The 24651-nt window shown below is 36.8% G+C and overlaps 1 protein-coding gene across 4 annotated transcripts in view; it reads right to left on the reverse strand.

The window, feature by feature from the left end:
- The window catches only part of LOC138692920 (uncharacterized), a 273822-nt gene that overhangs the window by 99077 nt on the left and 150094 nt on the right, over nt 1-24651 (reverse strand). Inside the window, exon 1 of one of the 4 annotated variants that reach the window (XM_069816275.1) lies at nt 2145-2261. The exons of the other annotated variants lie outside the window; for them this stretch is intronic. The gene's annotated coding sequence lies outside the window, so the exon portion shown is untranslated. Of the gene's footprint in view, nt 1-2144; nt 2262-24651 lie in introns of those variants that run through there. 4 annotated transcript variants of the gene reach the window in all.

A 24651-nucleotide genomic window follows, 5' to 3' on the forward strand; every position in this document is an offset into this window, starting at 1 on the left:
CAGCAACCAAGGAAACAAACTCGACAATAGGATTTATATGGCTTAAGGCCCACTTCAGCAACCAAGGAAACAAACTCGACAATAGAATTTATATGGCTTAAGGCCCACTTAAGCAACCAAGGAAACAAACTCGACAATAGAATTTATATGGCTTAAAGCCCACTTCAGCAACCAAGGAAACAAACTCGACAATAGAATTTATATGGCTTAAGGCCCACTTCAGCAACCAAGGAAACAAACTCGACAATAGAATTTATATGGCTTAAGGCCCACTTCAGCAACCAAGGAAACAAACTCGACAATAGAATTTATACGGCTTAAGGCCCACTTCAGCAACCAAGGAAACAAAGTCGACAATAGAATTTATATGGCTTAAAGCCCACTTCAGCAACCAAGGAAACAAACTCGACAATAGAATTTATATGGCTTAAGGCCCACTTCAGCAACCAAGGAAACAAACTCGACAATAGAATTTATATGGCTTAAGGCCCACTTCAGCAACCAAGGAAACAAAGTCGACAATAGAATTTATATGGCTTAAGGCCCACTTCAGCAACCAAGGAAACAAACTCGACAATAGGATTTATATGGCTTAAGGCCCACTTCAGCAACCAAGGAAACAAACTCGACAATAGGATTTATATGGCTTAAGGCCCACTTCAGCAACCAAGGAAACAAACTCGACAATAGGATTTATATGGCTTAAGGCCCACTTCAGCAACCAAGGAAACAAACTCGACAATAGAATTTATATGGCTTAAGGCCCACTTCAGCAACCAAGGAAACAAACTCGACAATAGGATTTATATGGCTTAAGGCCCACTTCAGCAACCAAGGAAACAAACTCGACAATAGAATTTATATGGCTTAAGGCCCACTTCAGCAACCAAGGAAACAAACTCGACAATAGAATTTATATGGCTTAAAGCCCACTTCAGCAACCAAGGAAACAAACTCGACAATAGAATTTATATGGCTTAAGGCCCACTTCAGCAACCAAGGAAACAAACTCGACAATAGAATTTATATGGCTTAAGGCCCACTTCAGCAACCAAGGAAACAAACTCGACAATAGAATTTATACGGCTTAAGGCCCACTTCAGCAACCAAGGAAACAAAGTCGACAATAGAATTTATATGGCTTAAAGCCCACTTCAGCAACAAAGGAAACAAACTCGACAATAGAATTTATATGGCTTAAGGCCCACTTCAGCAACCAAGGAAACAAACTCGACAATAGAATTTATATGGTTTAAGGCCCACTTCAGCAACCAAGGAAACAAACTCGACAATAGAATTTATATGGCTTAAGGCCCACTTCAGCAACCAAGGAAACAAACTCGACAATAGAATTTATATGGCTTAAGGCCCACTTCAGCAACCAAGGAAACAAAGTCGACAATAGAATTTATATGGCTTAAGGCCCACTTCAGCAACCAAGGAAACAAACTCGACAATAGGATTTATATGGCTTAAGGCCCACTTCAGCAACCAAGGAAACAAACTCGACAATAGAATTTATATGGCTTAAGGCCCACTTCAGCAACCAAGGAAACAAAGTCGACAATAGAATTTATATGGCTTAAGGCCCACTTCAGCAACCAAGGAAACAAAGTCGACAATAGAATTTATATGGCTTAAGGCCCACTTCAGCAACCAAGGAAACAAACTCGACAATAGGATTTATATGGCTTAAGGCCCACTTCAGCAACCAAGGAAACAAAGTGGACAATAGAATTTATATGGCTTACGGCCCACTTCAGCAACCAAGGAAACAAAGTGGACAATAGAATTTATATGGCTTAAAGCCCACTTCAGCAACCAAGGAAACAAACTCGCAGATAACTAACGAAAGAGTAGACACATAACAACTACCGGTAACAAGTAAGTCAAATACTAAGTTTCTCTGACTATTGCAAATGAAAATAAAGGAAACATTATTTTTCTCTTGGACATTGACTGCCAGAATAAGACAACCACACGACCGTGCAGACTACACTGTAGACCACCGGTTACCGGCAATCTTCGTCCAGCGATGTAAATAAATCTAAGCTTTAATGTTAGAAAATATTAAAATGAGAATTTAAGTGCACACAAAAATAAAATGGGAAATGTAAAAGTACCAAAACAAAGCCCTGACTTACCAGTGAAACAGGATTAAAAGACGGAGAAGCTGACTATGCATCAGCCTAATGCAGCGACGGCCAACTCATCTGCACATGTGATTGCCGTGTGCACAGTGAGTAAGGAAACAAGGTCTGTGTGCAGAGAATGGGAAATAATATTTGCAGTGACGTACTATTCGTACTGAAAATATCAACTTCGAGACAGTTTCTTTTCAAGAGTAGGGATGACTGTTTTATGGCACAAACGCAAAGGGAAATTAATTACTTTTCAATAGCTAATAGCGTGTTACCTTTTCATTGACATTGCTTTACACGTCTTTCTATTTATACTTCATTCCTGAACATAAGATATCACTGTAATGACTGCACTTTGTAGCCTACTGAATGTAATATTTGCATATGAAGGAAATATTAACAAAATCAAAATATTCAAGCATTCCAGTATTTATTTAAATAAGACAAGTCTAAATGTAGAATATAATTCTTATCATAGTTATTTTTAACTCAACAAATCAAGTGTAATAAAACTTCCCAGTTCTATAGTCCATCGTTGTGCTGAGGGGTTAGCGAGTCTAAGTCCGAACCCAGCGGCCCCGGGTTCGATTCACGGTCAGAACGAGTTGCCGCGGTGAAGTTTTTTCGGGGTTTTTCTCTCACTCCTATGGATGAATATCAGGTAACTTTATCAGGCGATTGGAATCTCACTCATCTTCGCCACTTCCTTTCCTCCCCATCATCCTTTCCTCACCATCCCGTTTCTGGTTTTTCAGATCACTCTACACGCGGCCTCCCAGAACTACTGGCTCTCTCGACCGGCCTCCGTGGAATGTAGTTAAGCGATGTTGGATGGCTTCTGAAACAAGAACCCGAGGCGGACCTACTCGGGGGAGGAGTTTCGCCTCGGACCGACAGGGGGGCCTTGAGGGAATTTGCCGAAGCAGGAATAGTATATGGATTCTGTCGGCTGTAGGGACCGGTCGTTAAGAGAGTCATGTGGTTAGGTCGGTGCGCGTAGAGGATCTGTGGCACGCAACTCATTCTATATCGAGGGTTAGCGCAATAGATATCAACAGGTCACAGTGCTGGGCCATCCGTGTCCCCTCAGTTAAATTCCATTCCCAGTTCTATAATTTATGTAAAATGATTCATTGTTAACTCTTCAATAAAAGCGTTTAATTTCAATATTTAAAAATAATTAGTAATACATTGATTGAAGTTTATAATAGAGTTTGAAATAAGTGTGTAGAAAACACGCTATATGGTTACTGGACGAACTGGAAGAGATCTGGTCATTCAAATAGGAATTATAAAACATATACATTCATGCAGCGGATATAAATTATGGTTGACTATCACGAACACTTCTTGCAAATGGTGCATCCGTATTCTTCATTTGTCTAACCCACGTATCGCTTAGGCAGCGCGGTCCGAAGGTTCATGAGTTCGAATCTGCCTCCAGCATGGATTAATGTCCTTCGTTAATGTTCTGTCCTGTGGAGACCCCTAAGCCAGGGTGGAAACATGGGGAAAGAGTTCGTTCCCCCATCCATAAGGCCAGAGCGTTCAGTGACGTTTATGTGACATTTGGCAAACACACTGTTCTCTCTTCTCCTCTCCCCTTCCCCTACAATGACGCGAGAGTTGAAGGAAAGGGATCAGTTACGTGTTCCGGGTTATAACGTGTGCTTCAATTGGAGCACAGTTCTGCATCACAAGCTTTGGCTACAATGTCCCCGAAAACATGTTGCAGATGACATTTTGCATGAGAAAGCCAGTGACTTGTTTCGTTCTCCCTCAGTTCGTCAATATTTTACCCACTATTGTACTTTCGTCCATAGAACCATTTTTTTCGTCAGTCCAAAAATTGAAAACTAGTATTCATTAGTGACATTATTCACAGTGTTCCTAGTGCTTTATTTGATGTAACTGATTGAGAATAGTGAACAGTTAAGCAAATTTCGAATTATGTTCACTAAGATCAGTTTTTTGTAATATTTTGTTTGTTTGTACATATTTCTAGCAATAAACTTATTATTATTATTATTATTATTATTATTATTATTATTATTATTATTATTATTATTATTAGAAAGTTACACAACACAGAGCTGCACGCATTGTATACTTCACCTGACATAATTAGGACCATAAAATCCACACGTTTGAGATGGGCAGGACATGTAGCACGTATGGGCGAATCCAGAAATGCATATAGAGTGTTAGTTGGGAGGCCGGAGGGTAAAAGACCTTTGGGAAGGCCGAGACGTAGATGGGAAGATAATATTAAAATAGATTTGAGGGAGGTAGGATATGATGGTAGAGACTGGATTAATCTTGCTCAGGATAGGGACCAATGGCGGGCTTATGTGAGGGCGGCAATGAACCTCCGGGTTCCTTAAAAGCCAGTAAGTAAGTAAGTACTATTATTATTATTATTATTATTATTATTATTATTATTATTATTACTTACAAATGGCTTTTAAGGAACCCGGAGGTTCACTGTCGTCCTCATCGGTCCCTATCCTGCGCAAGATTAATCCAGTCTCTACCATCATATCCCACCTCCATCAAATCCATTTTAATATTATCCTCCCATCTACGTCTCGGCCTCCCCAAAGGTCTTTTTCTCTCCGACCTCCCAACTAATACTCTATATGCATTTCTGGATTCGCCCATACGTACTACATGCCCTGCTCATCTCAAACGTCTAGATTTAATGTTCCTAATTATGTCACGTGAAGAATACAATGCGTGCAGTTCTGCGTTGTGTAACTTTCTCCATTCTCCTGTAACTTCATCCCTATTAGCCACAAATATTTTCATGAGAACCTTATTCTCAAACACCCTTAATCTCTGTTCCTCTCTCAAAGTGAGAGCCCAAGTTTCACATTCATAAAGAACAACAGTAATATAACTGTTTTATAAATTCCAACTAAATAATATTTCTCATTGTCAAACTAAATAGCGACAAGATTTTCACAGCAAGTCATTTTAACTCATGTTAAAGAATGTTTTGACTGCCCCCGTGGTCTGGTGGTCAGCATGTTGAGTTCCAGATCTGGAGATCCCGGGCTCGGTTCTCGGGGAATTTTCTTTGAAGAAGAAAAGTTTCCTGGGTGTCTAGAGTCTGAAATTTTTATCACTGTGAGTGTGATTGCGAGTGTTCCAGGTTATTAATTAACTAATCTTCAAAATATAAACTACAATACCGGACTGTCGCTGAGCACAAACCTGAACATATGATTCAACATCGCATTATTGACATGTAACGTCATCAGCACAGCCAGAAAACAGTAGGAGATGCTACAGAGTTACCAATGAATTAAAAAAAGATGTTGCAAATATTTTGATGTGTATTTCAAGAAGTTTAATATCTTGGAATCGTGATTCTGTCATGTTCTATGAAGAGATGTAATTCCTCCCACCATCTTTTGAAATAAAGAGCGAGGGAAGATGATATTCTCTTAAGGGAACTCGCTGACTCCAACATCGTGACTATCCATTAAACAGCTCTCAACAGCGTGGCGTAGACATACAACACTATCTATACGCCACTGCCAAGTCAGAGGTCGGTCGCCACACGATTGCCGGTTTGTTGTCTGGCCTTCAAGTGTGCAACAAAAGCTGCACTTGTTCACCAGAACTCACTGTCCGTTATTGACTTAATCTTTTACAGATGACGACGACGATGATGATCATAATTATTTTAATTAACAATTCATTTTGATTTTAATGATCCTCTAAGCCAATTACTATTCTTACTTATATCGTTATTATGAAATAATCAATCTTTATGGCTTAACATAATGTATAAAAAACAAGTTACATATCACTGTTTTTTATACATTTACTTTTAATTTACATTTTCAAACATATTCACCCTCCAAAGGGGCATCATCAGGTATGAAATAATATACAAATATCTAAAATCAAATGGGTAGAAAGATGTACAAAAATGTGTATTGTGTTGATACGAGAATAACCTGTGTGCGTGAGAATGTCATATTGTGGTTATACACATGAATGTTAAAAGCAATAAGTATTATACAGCGTGACATAAGTCATAATATCATATATTATTTAATGCCTGATGATACCTCTTTGGAGGGTGAAAACGTTTTGAAAATTAAAAGTAAATATATAAAAAAAACAGTGATATGTAACTTGTTTCTTGTACATTTTGTTAAGCCATAAAGATTGATTATTTCATAATAACTATATAAGAGTATAATTATTTTAATCGCTTATTTAACGGAGGTTTATTTAATGCGAAGTTTTCTAGCGTCGATGAAATTTGTGGTGAAGAGGGGAAGACTCAATACTACGTATACTTTGCTCAGGATATCCACCAACTTTTTGCTTTCTCATGGCAAAGGAAAAACTAGAAGAAATGAAAAACTAACATTAATAGAATATGCTGAAAAAACAGCAATTGAGCAGCAGGAAGTAAATACGACGTGGGTGAAATCTGTACCCATGACTGGCGCGTTTATAAACTGCGCCTTCAACAAATAGTAATCGCAGAGCTTTTGTAGACAGACACTGAAGTTTCCAGAAGTAGAAATAAAGTTGCGTGATATGAACGATAAGAGACAGCTGGGCTTTGCTATTATTAGTGAAATATGAACGTTGAGACTTTTCAATAGTCAAGGATCTAGGAGTGGTAGGGTTCAAGGCAAACAGGAGGTGGAACTCAAGATTCTTTTAAGAGCAATGGATTCAGTTTCCGCAAGAACTAACATGGTATAATGCATTATTTAAGAAAAATAAATTAAATTACTTTTGTTCTCTCTCTTTTTTAATATACCACCAAAATTAAGATACGCGGATGATTTGCAAGTGTAAACAGTACTACATTCTTACATTACATTTTTAGCAACGTACTGAAGCTGTGAACGCTGTTGCTTCTACATACTCTTCCCCAAAGGAAGAATAGGTCGACTCGTGATGGTGGACAGTGTATGTTCTATAGCGCGATTCACATGATAACATTCTCAGTCAGTATTTTGGAACGGCACCTGCTTGCGGTGAGACCACAAAAGTTTCTCTCTCCAACTCATGTCGGTAGCTCATACAGTTAATATTTAAATGTAGTTGTTGTTTAATTCCTTAGTGTTTCTTGTTAAAAACATTTTACATTTCATTGTTATTGTTAAAAAGAAAAACCATCCCATTTACGATGCCAATGTAAGACCTAATTATCATTAATTATTATTACTTGTTAAATCATATTGTTAAACTAAAGCAATAAAATGAAAATTTTCTACGTTTAATTTACCGTAGGGAAGGGAATAAAAACAGAAGTGAAACAAATTATCTGTGGTCAGTTCATTTCCTTTGTTGCAAACAAAATAAACTTTTTTTCATTTAACTCATAACTAAACAACTACCTTTTTGCTACCTGCACCGTTTCGAAACTCATAAAAAAATTAGACTGAAATTTAATAAGAATAAATTTCTGTAATATTTAGCCAATATTTACAACACATTAACTGATCAAGAAGAGAAAAAGGAATTGATTGGGTCACTGGCTGAAAAGAAAAACTTCCTACTGAAGGGTGCACTGGAAGGAATGGTGAACGGAAGAAGATATCAGATGATAAAGGACATTAAGATATATGGATCATATGCAGAGACTAAGAGGAAGACAGAAAATAGGAAAGATTGGAGAATGCTGGATTTCCAAATAAAAGACCTGCACTGGGTAGAAAACTGTGAATGAAAGAACGGTTTTCTTGCTATTTCTGAAGTAAGTTTCGGGACAAGTTTCAACAACACACTAAATAGAGTAAATTGAAGTAACTCAGTTATGCTTTATCGTGTGTATCTCTGTTCATACATAGTGTCTTGTATCTGAGACTTTGAATATTCCAACGACCCAATCTTTCTTTGGGTAACTATACATTTTATCCAGCTACAGTAAATCTGTTATTGCGATTTTTTAAGTTAATGAGTAGGGTAAAGGTTGGTAATATTGTGATATTAATAATATTATGATAGTTCTTTTCGAGAATTTTTTACAATTTTACTGAGCGAGAGGAAGATCGGTTTTTTGAGTAAACGTATTAAGGTGTGCCGCGCAGCCTCATGTAGTGTGTCGTGAAATTTTGGAATTGAAAAATAAATTTTATGCCATACAGAAAGTCTCTTTATATTTTACTACGAAGTCTTTGATATGGTAAATTTTATTTTCAGACATCTGCAACAATGCTCAGTTTAATTTTTCTGCCTGGTGATAATTCGAATGAATGTGAACACCTGCAACAATGCTTAGTAATTCGTTTATTCTTCCCACTTAGTAATAAACAGAGTTTAGAATTGTCCAAACATATTGGTCAGTTTCAGTATATACGTGTGAGCTGGTGATAGTGCGACTATTTTATCAAAAATGATTTATTTATATTTTATCATGGACAATTTTTTAATTCGAAAAAGACAATCCGAATCAAATTCTGAGTTAGATGACAGTAGTTCTAATTCGAATAATGTGAGCGAAAATTCCCTGCGTTTCGTTAATATTGTGATGAATACTTGGTTTTACGTGGCGTGGAGATGAATATAAACAAAATCCCGAGTGTCTTATATACGGAAATGTTCTGTCAAATCAGTTGATGGTGCCGAATAAATTAAAAACGCATTTAGAACTGCCGTTTTCAACGTCATACTTGTGTGAATCAGCATTTTCTACCATAAAAATAGTGAAATCTAAACAAAGGAACAGACTGCTGCATCTTGAAGTTGATTTACGTGTTGACCTATCAACCATAAGGCCACATATAGAGAAACTCTGTGCAAGTCACAAAGCGCAGACTTCACATTAATCAAATAGGTGAGTTTTCAAAAACGAAAATAAATATCTTTTATAGGACATCCAGCGTAGATAGGTTGGGGTTTTTTTTACACATATCTTTGTTTTTTTTTTCTAATGCCAATCAAGTTGCTGCTTGTTTTCTTTTAGAATTTTCGATTGCGTGTGAACATCGACCTATCTACAACACTGGATGTACGACACTACATAGGCCTAGAAGTTACCAGTGCTTTTTTCTGACGGAACGCGCTGGAACGGCGTTTCGGCACTTTTTGTTTCATTCTTCATCATGGAACAGAAATATATGTGAATATCTACGTTTTTAATATAATTTTTCTTTGAATTCCGCTTAGATCTTGAAAGTCTTAGTTGGATGAAAAGGAGGTTAAAAACGACAAAATTCCCGTGCAGTGAACAGTAATCATCTCCCCGTCTGCTATAAAATATTCTACACAGAGTTCCACCATCTTTTTCTCCAGAAGAAAAGCACTGGTTGTTGTTGTTGTTGTTGTTGTTATTATTATTATATTATTATTATTATTATTATTATTATTATTATTATTATTATTATTATTATTATTAATAAAAACAAATGAGTATGTCGCGATATCGTGGGCGTTCAGTAAAGTGTGTCGTCGGTCAAAAAGGTTGGGAACCACTGCAGTTTACCCTATATCAGCTTTTATATTGTTTTTGGTGATACGATTATGATCAATAAAACAACATTCTTTACTTCCCAATGAGTCACAAAAAGTAGTCATCTCGTAGGTCGCTTATGAATTGCCGGTTCGGGTTATCTCATTCCTGATCCAGTCGTTCTGTTAACCTTGCAATAACAGGAATGTTTACAACATGAGACAATTTCAAAATAAAAATTTTTTGCAGTCTCACAAAAATGTCCTTACCTGTTGGTACACGGGAATGGATGGTCATGTGCACGGTACACGTGTCCTAAGTCGAGACGACCTACATCGCGGCAACTTTCTTTCTGGGAGACCCCGCAGGTCGCGGCGCCCCGCCTTCTATCCTTTACATTGCCGCAGCAACTGTCACGTGATACACATATTTACAACATTGTTGCAGCTCGCCATGCGATCGGCTCCAGCATCACATCATGAAATGCCACTACAGTTTTAATACTCCGTAGAATTTTAACTGTGTATAATTAAGGACTAAGCTGCCCAACTGGCTTCAATCTCACGTGATGAATTAAATTTTTTCATTATTAATAGCAGGGTAGCAGGGCATTCTTTTACTCACTCTCACACAATAGCAGAATGGGTGAGTTCAAAGTGTTGCTTTATCAAATTCCTGGTATGACCGTAGACATCGAACATCATAGTATGTTATACCCGACTGCAGAACGGTATGTTTGGGTATAATTAACAGCAATAGTGGTAAAAATTTGAGAAGATGTGAACTAATTGCTAACCCGAAAATCGACATTTAATTCACGGGATGTGGCAAGCTAACTTCAGCTACTCTGTTTCCGAAAACAAGTTGTCAATTTATCGCTAGTAGACGACATTTTGCATGAGAAAGCGCAGAGAATATTGTTTCTAGATTTTGAAACTCACTAGATATTCACAATTAACCAAACTATCTGATGATGTGGTCAACATGGTTAATGTCATCGCTTATAATAATAATAATAATAATAATAATAATAATAATAATAATAATAATAATAACATAGGAAGAGAAGTAAACATATATTTCTATCACGAGAATCGAACTTGTATCCACTAGGATGGTTATAATCAGAGACAAGAAGTTTAGGCATTATGAATCATTAAAATAGGCAGGCAAAAAGGCATCATAAATAGCTAAAATAGGCAGGCAAAAAGGCATCATAAATAGCTAAAATAGGCAGGCAAAAAAGCATTATTAATAGCTAAAATACGCAATAAAAGGCGATTACAAAAACCTTGCACTAGACCCACAACCTTGCACCTTCCACAAAGGGCAGCAAGAAAAGCTTTACACAAGTCGAATGCAAATTGAGATTTTCGACTCGATGTTGCAATTACTGTTGGAAGCAAAGAAATCTTCTTCCCAGTAGCCTTGGAAAGTGCATTTTTGTGTTTGGTTGTACTAATATGTTGCGATATGAAATATTTAGCTAGCTACAAGTACGTCGCAATGAAAAATAACCGTTAAAAATAACGTTAGACCCGCAGTCATTGTTGCCTTGTCAAATAAACACAAACGATAATTAAAACGATTACTGTTATACATTTTTGCACGGCAGCACTCATTGTTGCAAAGAGAATAATATGAACTGACTGACAGGCAGTAATATACATTCGGTGAAGTTATTTTCATTGTAGTGGTTATATAAATAAATTAAAATATACCTGTAGGCAATTTTAACAATAGATTAATAAATAATAGATAAATAATCAAATAAAGGCAAAAAAAGCATTTATTTTGTAAATTAGGCATTTATATTTAAAAAGGCAGAAAGGGCAACATAAAACTGTGACGTTTCAATCACAAAGTTATAATTAGTACAGATTTACTTTCAAAATAAAGATAGATTTAAAAAGACATTCTGCCAAAGTTCCGGTCTCTGGTTATAATTATTCATTACGGGTGTATTGCAGATCCACCGTTTGTGGTGCCCTCTGGATAGTCTCTGAGGAACTAACTGGTGTACGCTTCTAGTTAATAGCGACATCTCCGTTCGTAGTGACGGGATGAATAACAAGATCTAAAACGTCGTTTCGAGTCTTCCGTTTGCCTATCTGTCCATACGTATGTGTACAGCGATTTATTCTAAAATATTAGACGATAGTTTTCATATTTAAATATCTAATTTATCCTATATTTATTTTAAATAAATACCATAAAATGGAGTTGAATACGAAATTGTATTAAACGAGTCCTTGATTTATTTGTTACACAAGAAGAATATATAAATGCAAATAGATTGAGAAATGAATTTTATACGAGTATATAGAATTGTTTCTACTTAGCGTTACGAAATTTTCCAAGTACCAAAACTCCCCATACTCCATCAGATCAATCCAGATAGCCACTATCCGTGGTGTAGAGCTTCTTACTCTTATAAATAGGGAACGAATTTCTAGTTCCTTACCTATTTTGTTTGCTAGGTACGTTCTAGAGGTATATTATTTACGTATCTCTACGTTTCATTTACATAGTATCCCTCTATTAAAATTATATAGGACTAAAACGCCTAAATGAACCATAAACTCTTATAAATGCTTAAAACTATTTTTGTGCCTGAAAAGCGATTTTAGTATTTTGCATATAATTTAAAATAAAAATAAGATAAAATGTCCAAATAAGTTTTATAGACTACTATAAGCATCACTGTACTGACTTGGAAGTAACAGAGATCTGCGGCGGAAAGTATTTCGCATGGACGCGTGAAGGAATGCCATAGGCTGCGTTCTAATGTTCTCCGCGATAAATTCACATAAAGTCAGCCCGATGTGCTCGTGACCTTTCGAGACTGGCATGACAATCGTTGCCAGGTTACCCAGGAGCTTCCTGGTTCAATGCGGGCGTACAACATTTTACAAACACTTGCTACGCTCTATTTCAACGTATAATCATCATCGTTATCAATCTTATCTTTCGTGCGTTAGGTAGGCCTATTTATTCCCTGTAGTATTACTTATCTTTTAATTCAATTTTACTTTTTTACTAGATGGTTCATATTAGAGATGAACAAAACTAACTGCCGCTCTCGCTCGCTGTGTTCGTTGCATTTGTCTTTCGAGTCTCGACTCATCATTCTCGTGCGCTTCAAGTCTCGCTCATCATTCTCGAAATAGCATTTGGTCGGCGTGGAAAGATTTCTTAACTTTGAATAACATACATCATTGAAATAAATAACATTATAAATGTTTAAATGAGACAAAAAGACAAAACAGAACAGTATCTTAATTATCAAAATGTTCTGGTTCTATTATACTATATTACCTAAAGTTATATAAATAGAAAAAAAACAATTCTCAAATAAATTTGCATTTCTAAGAAATATAAAACATAACATTAATATCTTTTTACTTGAGATTGCACACTTGATCTTAAACATATGAAAAGAAAATTCCTAGCCTTTTAATAAGGGCCTAGTAATTAAATAAAGACTGGGGAACGGATTATTATACAATGAAAGATAGAAATGTTTCAAGTAGGCTACTTGATTATTTATACATACATAACAGTTGCCAAAGTAGATAAAAGTTTAGTCTGGTATAAACAACTGTGGCGATTCAAGGCTGCTTGACTTCGGGACTTCGGAAGTCATCAATATCGAGTCTCGGAACACTCACAAGCATCTTTACGTCAAGGACGAGAAGTAATACAACACTGTCGTGCGGTTTGCGGCTTTTCGGGCGCTGTTAGTCTCGCTTTCTCGATCGTTGTTCATCTCTAGTTCATATGTGCGTAGCTTTTAAGTTTAAATAGTTTTCAAAATGTCATTCTCTGTATATGATTTGTCAAAATACCTCTTATTTTATGCTATCATTTAAGCTAAATATTTTAAATTATTTTGGAATACGTATCTGTGTCTCTTAACTTAGTCTCTACTTTTCTGTATCCTGAAGAAAAAGTCTTTATCAATTTTACTTTTCTTCCTTTTCTTTTAATTTGCTCATGTCTTTTAATCTGGGAGTACCATACCATTGCTCAAATCTTAAACATAACAACCACAAATATTCAGGTATACTCTTCCTATCTTTTTAAGTCATATGAAGTGTGAAATATCTATCACTATATTTTTCATTTGAACAAAAAAAAAACTAATTTTTCTTAAAGGCCCTTTAACATTAATTGGTAATGAATCGTTGCGGTCGAAGAATCTACTCTATTCTTTTGTTGCTCTTGTCTTGCAACTACTATACGTATAGCAACGCATTCTACTTTGATTTCCCCTTGCACACATTCATTCAGTCAAGCGTAATAAATAACTAATGTTGCTCGCCCCAGGCAACCGAACGGTACATGGGTCACACCATGTGTCAACACACAGGCGAAGGTAAGACTCAAGTTCGCACTGACAATAATATAAATTGGGTAAACCTTAAAACAATGCACATATATAAATAATGGCTAGATATATGAATGAACTGATTAATTTATAGAGGTGAGAACTGTAGTCCTAAGCCACAAAGACAAAATTTTACAGGAGAGCGTATTAAAGGTTTAGAGTCAAATGCTATTACGTGTGGTATTATGATTTCTTCGGCGTACGTCATTTGTTAAGTAATTTTTATAATATTTTACTAATAGCTTCCCAATATGTGTAAGAAATGAACTCTCATAAAAATCATTTTTGTTAAAAGTGTGGCTTTGGACTGTCTCATTCATAACTGAGCGATCAATTTGTTTCTTGATTGATCGAACGATTGCGAATTAAGAATCAAAGATAACTTATGCGCTATTCTACGTAATTTACTTGCAAGTGATCACTGACCAATCCATGAGCTTTAAGACAAGGCCATAAACCAATTGTCACAGTTAGGAATTCGCTTATAAAGAATTCTGAAGGAAAAAGAAGAAAAAAGACTGAAAAAGAACGTAACCAATATGACCTTAATTTTTTGCAACTTACGGATCTGCTACAACTTTGAGCAAATCATTTCAAGACGGAAGATGCATTTATTAAAAAAAATACATGACAATATTTAACAGTCTCTAAAAGCACAGCTTAAAATTAAAATTTTTTTAGATATATTAAAAAAATCACCGATTTAATCTTAATACGATATTTCATATCAAAATTCAGTATATTTTTTTATTTACTTATTGATGTGTTTATTTCTCAGCCTAAGATTGTCTTTACCTCAACTGCATTATTGTAACATGAGTAAATTTGGTAAACATTATTAACTTAATCTCCCAATTTTAGCTTTCACCGAGGCTTCTTTGGATGCTTTGCGCGAACGGGTCGGTTCGGGTTCAAATTGGTGAGCGGATTTTGTTCAAATTCAGTATCTACGAGTCAACTTTCCCAAAAAGATGCATATGAAATGTAACAATTTTTGTCAAAGTTTCATACAGTTTTATTCGAAATAAAAAATAGCGAGCCATCCCAAACCAAAGTCAACAATTTTCTTCGCGATTTTTTAACGTGCAGATTACACTGACAAATACGACAATGGAAAAACTTTTTCCTGAGAGAATTAAGATTAATTATTATATGCAGAATTATTTATACTTTTCGTTGTAATATTTCTAGTATTGGAACTTTTATGTATAGGCCCATAGTATTTACTTGACTTAAGGGCAATGTAAAATAATTTCTCAGATAAGAAGGGCTCCACGAATCAAGAATATTTTAAAGCCTCCAATTTAACATTTACAGAAGATTTTTAATTTCAGAGAAGTCATCGTCAGTGGATTTTAAAGGAAGGGACTGTGGCTACTTTAAGACATTATCGAGGTAATTAAGTGAGAAAATTTGAAGAAAATCATAGTTTTAACAACATCTGTGACTCAGTGCAACCACGCTGGTCTTGTATCCAGGCGGTCCAGTGAAGTCATAATGGAATCTGTGATGGAAAAGCAGGTGTTACAGAGGGTTTTTCTCGGGGTACGCCTCTTTCTCATTTTCATTATTCCACCAACTCTCTCCACCTCCCTAGAATTTTACGTATCATTCACAATGGGATGGGGTTAAGTCTTGGGGGTAGTTCAGGCTTCTGATGATGATACAGGAAAGACTTGGGCCTCCGGGCAGTATCAAATACTTCTCTGGGGATGAGGCCTGCTCTGTCAGGGATGAGGCAGGATAGCCCAGCAATCAGCATTGGATTCAAGATGCCACCCTCCTGACCATCTGTCGGATTGGAAAAAATCACCATTTACATAGGGGACACAATGGACCAATATACGTTTAGACTATATGATCCATTCCGGATCCGGCCTACGAAGAGTCAGCCAGTCAAGGCTAACTACAATGATCACAAGTTAGTAACTACTGGAAATCACTGCATCTTAATAGATACTTTAGAACATACCTGCACAAACAGCGCTGTGTTTACCGCTCGCCGAAACGGAAAGGAAGATACGTCAGAATGACATAGACTTGCTATAGGTAGAGGAGAGGAAACGACCACTCATTTATCTAGTGGAGTGCAGTGTGTAGGCCTATTCTCAGTAACTGTTTCACGTTGCTTATCTACTGCTACAGTACAGTATGGAGGAATCCAAAAGACGGAACATAACATTTAACATTTAACGATTTACAGCTCGAACTTATTGATCTTCAATGTGACCTAAGCGCTAAAGATCGTTTGAATAATACTACCAGCCTGGTTGAGTTTTACAAGACTAAACATTAGCAATAATATCCACGACTATACAGGCTGGCTGTGAAAATGATTGCTATGTTTGGCTCAACATTTATATTTGTGAGCAAATGTTTTCTATAATCAACTTTAATAAAGGCAGATATCGAACATCTGTAAGTGATGTTTCATTACGATCAGTAGGCTACTGTTCCTTTCAGCTGCCAACAGCATAAAACCCCGTTTTGATGTAGGCTACTGATAAATAAAAATATAACAAAATTATATTGTTCATTTAAGTAGCTATAGAATTTCTATTATTTCAGTAAAATAAACATTTCTTTATTAATTAATAATAGTCCAAGATATTTTAGTTTTGCAAACACTGAACGGGAATTCATTTTATAAACACTCTTACTAGTACTGTATTTCATTTTGTGTATATTTTGTACGAGATCACCCCCTTCTTCCAGTCCACCCTTATACAGAGCGCAGCTAATATCTGCATTCCGCTCATGAGCTGTGAGCCGGCTCGGAGAGCGCAAACCTTGTGCAGGTCTGCATTAGAAGGAAAGGCCCGTGTCATAGGTTTACGGCAGGTAAAATTTATCTGTCATGTCAAAACTCAATCTGAAGATAACCCAGTGGGCTCATAACTATATGTAATTTAAGTGCAGGTGGGTTTGTTCCATCCTTCATCTATATAATCAATCCGCCCAGCCACCCATGAAGTTGGCATTAACATCCGTGTTTTCCTGTATCACATCATACAAGCAAGGAGCAACCTCCTGAACCCGATTAACTGCGTTATTTGTTCATCGGAGTTGCGACTGGACATAGCCTGCTCAGAAGTGGTTGCGGCGGGACCCTGCAACATTTCCGCATTGTAGGAATGCTGACGGACATGTGCGTATCCGCTCCCGACACCTTCAACTGGTTTCAGCACGACGTGATGTGTTCAAATTTGGCAACGATGTATGTTACATTAATTCTCTTAAAGTAAAAACTTAAAATTTAATTTTCTTTTTCGGAGACATTTTACGCAAGATGAAGCGGCAAATGCATACGTTGACAGACAATTGTGACAGGAGTATTTACAGAATATTATCTCTACAAAATTGCAATCTAAGAAAGATCTGCCAGAGTTATCGCAAGTTGCAAGACATAACTTGTGTATTCCAGCAACAAGCGCGCCTAGTGAACGTTATTTTAGTAAAGCCGGTATGTTATGTTATTAAAAACCGCCACAGACAGATCGAGACCGCGTTACCGATCTACTAATGATCAACTATACTATCCATTTCAAACCATTGAACAGTTGCGATCATGTTTCTGGAGAATAAAATTCAATTGTAAAAGAAAGTCTATTTCCATCTGTTAGTGGTTTTTGTTTAATGCGATTTACTTTCACCAAGTTATTAGAATATCAGCACTGCCACTTATTTAATTGGTCATCTTTTTGTTTTTCTCGTAAGTGCATATGAATACTAGTACGCTATACTAAGAATATTTTTAATTTTCCTACTAAACTACGAAACGAGAGAAATATAGGTTACAGATGTCTAAAATATTGATGGGAATTCAATTCGAGAAATAATTATATAAAATATATTTAATATTTGAAAAATTCCTCTCCTTTCGGTGCAGTTAATTTATTTAAGAAGATCTTGTTTGGGATTAGGATATGAAAAATGGCATCATGACAGACGCTATGTGATGACAAGTGTACACGCACTGTATGCTTGGTAAGGTGAGATATGGGCCTACATATGTCATATAGACCGGCAAAAAGATCCGGAACCGGTACAGCGTTCGAGTCTTCCCAAGGATAAGCGAATCTTGACCGTATAACCACTTTTCTGCATGGTTCTAGTGTGTATAGATGAGGAGGCGAGACCTGGCATGTCAGCTGTGCGATAGGGGAAATAATGAGCTATCAGAAAGAGAGTTTGTTTCATGATGGCCAATATTATATGAATCTACCGACACAGAAGCTCATCTCAGACTAAAACCTATTTTCCCCCTCCATACCCATTGGTGATATGAAGGATTCAGAGCCATAGTGGGCCAAGCGCCATATATTAAAAACGGAGAAAACAAGGGTTAAAATTAAGTGATTACATAATTCAATGAAACATATAGCAGGTAATATAAAGTATGCATATTAAAACTAAATGGTATGTCAATATTCATTTAACTACGGTATTCACTTAACTTTAACCCTTGACTTCCCCGTTTTTAATAAATAGTGCTTGGCCCATTATGGCTCTAAGCCTTTCATATAACCACGGCACATGATAAGGTCACAGGACAGGTCTTTCCTCCTCCATTATACTATTAAGTACAGCTACAAAAATATTAATGGCGAATACATGGTGCAATCTATTACCACGTATTTCGAAAATAAGTAGAACAGAATTCCCAAAATATAATGCACGAATAAAGTACGAATATAATGCAAACGAAAATGTTACATACGGAAAGGAAGATCCTTGAAAAGAAAACCGAATAAGGTCGAACCAAGGCTTAAGGTATAATTCGTGATTGATTATAATGAAGAAGTATCAGATATTAATAAAGATGACGTTTAGCAATAAAAGAAATTTGATTACCGCACATTTTCCTTCATCTTACTCTCAGATGATCGATATCAGATGCCTCAATTTTATTTTCTACTAGCTAAACGAGAGTTTATAAAAATGCAAATAGTACATTTGTCCAGTTGTACCCAATATGGAAATCTTATATTAGTCTATATCTAGATCTACAAAAATTAAAATCTTTAACAGTAATGTGAAATCTTATTATATGGCTGTGAGACATGGAAAACAAGTAAAATTATACAAAATAAACTGCAAACGTTTGTTAATAGATGTTTAAGAAGAATTTTAAAAATTAGATGCCCAGGTATAATCGCAAACCCAGAACTATGGAAGATAACAAATCAGAAAGAAATCACAATAGAAATCAAAAGACGAAAGTGGAATTGGATAGGGCACATAATCAGGAAAGAAGCTGGAGCAGTAGAAAGAATGGCTTTGGATTGGCACCCCCAGGGTAGTAGAACAAGAGGAAGGCCAAAAATACATGGAATAGAACAGTTTTGGAGGAAATTGCTAGGGAGGGGAAAACATGGAGCGAAGTGAAGAAGTTGGCTGCAAATAGGGTCCGATGGAGGCACTTTGTGAATGCCCTATGATCCTCATGAGGAGATACAGGAGTTTGATTGATTGATTGATTGATTGATTGATTGATTGATTATTGATTGAAACGAGAGTTTATCAGAAGTTAATTGCTTTAATTTTGTTGCAATCAGAAATGTTGTAGACCAAATCAAGCATGCAGGATATTTTATTTAAAACTGGAGTGGATGGCAACTTCAGCGTGAATAAATAATTGCAAATGATAGCGGAAAAAGCAAAATTATAACCAAAACCTCCTCTGGATTCGCCAAGACCTATGCCTAGGGCTGTGGAGTAGAAAGTCGGTGTTTTAGCCGCTAACGGTGTCTGCTGCACCATTTTTATATGCATAAAGAATATTTAAATCCTTCAAATCTCTTTACTGCAACAGAGTTTCCAGGAAAGAATATAAAACTATTGAAACACGTATTTTTATCTCTAAAAACAGTTAGGACTTCTCGTAAAATTCGCTTTAATGGCGCCATTTTGTATCAGTGTGTTCAACTCTTTCTGCGGCACGGCCCAAATCACGATCTGAGACAACATCCATAGTTACAGCACTCGATCGTCCATTGTTCGTACGATAAAACAGTTGCCTACGCCGTCGCAACGTTTTACAATATCTCAGTTCCCGGATTTCCTATAACAGTTTCTCTATTGTTATTTCTTGGAGATGTGGTCGATAAAGATATCGCTTCAAATACAGAGCATGGAAACAAAGTATGGACGGACTTCACCAGGCACAGAGCGCACTTCCTTGTCATACTGACAAATGTGCCACACATCCACAGGTTTATTCATTTTCATAATACCATCATAAAGAGAAAGTATTGTAACGTTGCAAAAAAATTAATTTAGAAATATTCACTTAAATACAAGTTTTCAGAATTCTTGATAGGAAATAGTAATATGCGTTACAAGAGCGGTATGTTGAAGTTTTCATGTTCGAGGAAAAGTTTGAAAAAGCGAAACGTAGTTGAGCTTTTTTAATTTCCGAGAATTGAAAGAAAACATACCGCTCGTGTATCGTACATTATTTTGTGCGAAGATCGTTTATTACATACCTGAAAGAGAAATTTCTAATTAGTTGCAATGAAATCTCCATCTTGGTTTCTGTTCAATGACGGCAAATTTCCAAAATAAAAATATCTATCTTCAACATTGTTGCTTCAAAATGTTTTCTGCGTTTAGTATACTCCAACAGGCCGTGATATACGTCTGCCTTTTTTTCCCCCCCCAGTCTATGGAATCTTGTTGATTTTTTCACGGCTTCCTTAATGTTACTTGCATCACGAATGCAGTAACTTTAGTGGAGTTGTAGAGTTTACTTAATTTTTGCAAATATTTAAAAACAATAATTAACATTGCAATTTAGGTGAAATTGCAGTGGTAAGTTTCAAATTTATAATTATTACTATATTGAACGTCTCTAAAAATAATAGCCTATGTTAAAAGCCTAAAGCAGTAAAATCAATTTGTCACTCAAGCGGTAAGAAGAGGGAAATTGTTATGTATGTTAGGTTGGGAATACTGAATGTGGAATTTTAGACTTTCCGCGAATTGGTTTTGTGCGGAAACCAAGCAAATACGCACGATCTCGCACAAAAGTCGTCTCCGTCGGAATGATATAGTAGGTCTATGTTAAAAATAATGCTCTTCCATATGAAGAATAATGAATCTTTATTAAAAAATAGAAACAAAGATTACTTATTACAAATAATGTTAGACGATTTTTTCATGATTTTTTATTACATACAATAAACTGCACAGTTCATCGAAGTAAACATTATTTCCTGAGATAAATGAGAATCACTATTTTTTAAAAGGGCGGAAATCCAAAAATACAAATTTTACAGGATAGACAAAAAACTGACAAGGACATTCGCACTTTTAACATAAATTATAAAATGTGATGTTGCATTTTAACCATTTTACTGTTTTTTTTTTTTTAGTTCTTTTAACATAAATTGATGCGTCTATGGTAAGAGAACACATTTAAATAAAAAAATACATTTTGAAAAAATGTGATTTCCCTCCCTTTTGACAAATATCAATTCACTTGGAATAGTTCATAGCTTTCGTTGGGATTTTATATTCCACACTCCATGTAATCTATTCATACTATAACATATGAAAGAATGTCCACCGAGTTAGCTCTGTGGTAGCGTGTCTGCCTCCAGACTAGCCAGCACGGGTAAGAAATTTTCTTGTAAAATTTCTACCTCGGGACTAGGAGAGCTGGCGGTGTACAACTTCTAATCACTAAAACCAATATGCCTGGGTTAAATCCCAAATCTCTCCGCAGTGCATATGAAGGGAAGCCATATGTCACTGTTGATAGTGATTCGTCCGTCGGATGGGGACATTAAGACTGGCGGCCCCCTTGGTGCTATTCGACAGGAGTAGGCTACGTACCGGCACCGGGTTTTCCCTTGTCCCTTCCTCACCTTCATCATTATTATCCTCAATCATTTTCTACTCTACACTTACACGATCACTTAATGGCTGCGTTCAGCCGGGACAGCGCTGTGGTAGCGATTCATTTTTGCTGAGTTACAGCAGCTGTTAGTGGCTGAACGACCAGACAGAAAATGTCCGCTGTGTTTACAAAGAAACACGCCATTGTTCTGTCTACTCCGGCACCTTTGGTTGATGTCTACCCCCTCCACTTTCGCTGGCTAGCAGCAGGCTTGCAGCGAAAAAAAATTTTGCTACGAAAAATGGCGGCCTCTATTTCAGCGCTGTCGGCCAGCAAGGCGTTCAGTGCTGTCGCTATTTCAGCGCTACCTCAGCGCTGTCCCGGCTGAACGCAGCCAATATACACTCACCCTAGTACAAGACATAACTCTTCTCAGATACACATCATGCATAACGTGGCCCGCAGAAGTGGTGTGCAATTTGAAAATGGGTCACAGTCCTGCCATCTATCCGCAGTATGCGGAACCCGAATCACGTAAAGTGAAGTGGGTAGGCATAGATGCACACACATCTGAAAGAATTTGAACCGACATTAGCCATTCACAAATAGAGAAACTCCTTGGTTATATGGTCAGCATACCATGCTTAAAACAACTCAGAATAAACGTAAAACAAGATAAACAAAGGTCATATCCTACCTGGTCATTATTAAAGGGAGGTTAATTTTCCCTTCCTTGACATTTCTATAGCTGGGCACGTTGCCACTTGAGCCATAGAAGAGGACGAATACTGCACGTCAGTCTATGTTTTTTCAAACTGCATAACTGTGGCACGTCCACTCTATCAAAAGGAGACGGAAAATCGCCGAGACTGGGATCAGAAGCACCCGTAACAGACGTGACGGTTCCGGGTTAGTGCTCTGTCACAATGACAGATGACAGCACCAGCGATACTGATGGCTTACTTGCACAAATAAATGAAGAACAGTTCAACAAATGACTGCCATAATTAACAAATAATGTTGCTCTTTCGGAATATTCAAGTTACAGACGCATTCTCTGTTAACGGGGAAAAAAAAAAGATATAAGCGACCAAAATAGCAATGACACTGTAACCTACAGTACTACAAAGTTATTGCCAGTATCTTTACTTATTTTTTATTTTAATAGGTTATTTTACGACGCTTTATCAACATCTTAGGTTATTTAGCGTCTGAATGAGATGAAGGTGATAATGCCGGTGAAATAAGTCCGGGGTCAGCACCTAAATTTACCCAGCACTTGATCATATTGGGTTGAGGGAAAACCCCGGAAAAAACCTCAACCAGGTAACTTGCCCCGACCGGGAATCGAACCCGAGCCACCTGGTTTCGCATCCAGACGCGCTAACCGTTACTCCACAGGTGTGGATATCACTATCTTTACGAAATCAATACCGATACTAATGAATAGGTCACTTGGTTGAATAGCTGGCAAAAGATTAGGATACTGATGATAGATTATTATAATAATGATTGTAGTGATAATAATTATTATAATTATACAGGGTTGTTTCCGATCTCTGATAACGAATTTGAATGACGTTATGTGCGTCAGGAATCACACCGACAGCTGAATTGCGGCAAGAGGTGACAGACCAGTAGTGAGTGATTTCATAATCAGAGTGCACGGTGTATCACAGTACCAATGCCCAAGAAAATCGAGCCTTTTTGGGAGGGGTAGATAACAACCCTTTCTGATGCCAAGTACAGTTACGTGAAAATCATAGGAGCCTGCAAAAAACGTGGTTTCGTTATTTCCAAGAAAGGCATCCTGTGTACCTAATAAGACTGGCAAAGCTCGGATGGGATTAATTCCAGAGTGGAAAAAGCAAGCAAATCCACCGCAAATCTACCCCCCCCCGTCACAAGTCGCAGCACCCCACATTTAAATACATTTATTTTAACAATTTTCCGTTCTCGTTGCCGCTTCCGTTCCCGGTTTATTGTGAACCAGCCATTCCGAATATATTATACAAATCTGGCTTTGAGGTAGAAGCTGCCTGTGAAGCAGGCTTGAATAATTCCAAGGGATCGATGCCCGGCCCCGGAACAATTTTTTCCCTTGAAATTATTCAAGCCTGCTTCACAGGGAGCTTCTACTTGAAAGCCAGATTTGTATAATTATTAATACAATTTCTAAAATTACATATTTAATATAAAAAGTTTTATCTTGCACTTACGTATAGTCAGACGGACAGTACAAAATATCATATCTTCAACCCGAAGGTGATAACGAAGGGAATGTATAGTGTGTTGCAGTGGCGTAGCGTCAATTCAAGCTAAAAAGCTCAGCTTCCCCAGTTAATAATAATTTCATAATAAACCTGCAGTTTATGAACAAAATTATTTATTAATTTTAATAGAGTTTATATTTATGCGTTAAATATTGTGATGCGGCAGCTCAAGATGATTCGTGATGCAGCAGTAAACAAGAAGCCTTCACAAACCAGCTTCCAAGCAGACTGGTTTCTTTCACTCATTCTTCTGTGTAACCCACCCCGCAGATTTTCCATCCCTTTCTAACTAAACTGCCCTGGTCGCAAAGCTCGCAAGAAGCTAGCTTTTACATTGAAAATAATTTATTTTCCGAGTTACCCCTTTCTTGAGTTGTATTCAGTTGAAGTGTTAGTGTGCATTGTGGCTGATATAATAAATAATGGGTGAAATAACAGTTCCTGACACCAATTTACTTGAATTTTTTTAGGACAATTCTATTATCAAGACTGACTTACGAACAAAAGTGCGAATTAAAAAACAAATGACCGTGTCTATTTGTTAGAGATATGTGTAAACCGTGAAACTGAAATCA

The sequence above is a fragment of the Periplaneta americana genome, chromosome 17 (genome assembly GCF_040183065.1).
Source record: "Periplaneta americana isolate PAMFEO1 chromosome 17, P.americana_PAMFEO1_priV1, whole genome shotgun sequence".
NCBI classification, from domain to species: domain Eukaryota; kingdom Metazoa; phylum Arthropoda; class Insecta; order Blattodea; family Blattidae; genus Periplaneta; species Periplaneta americana.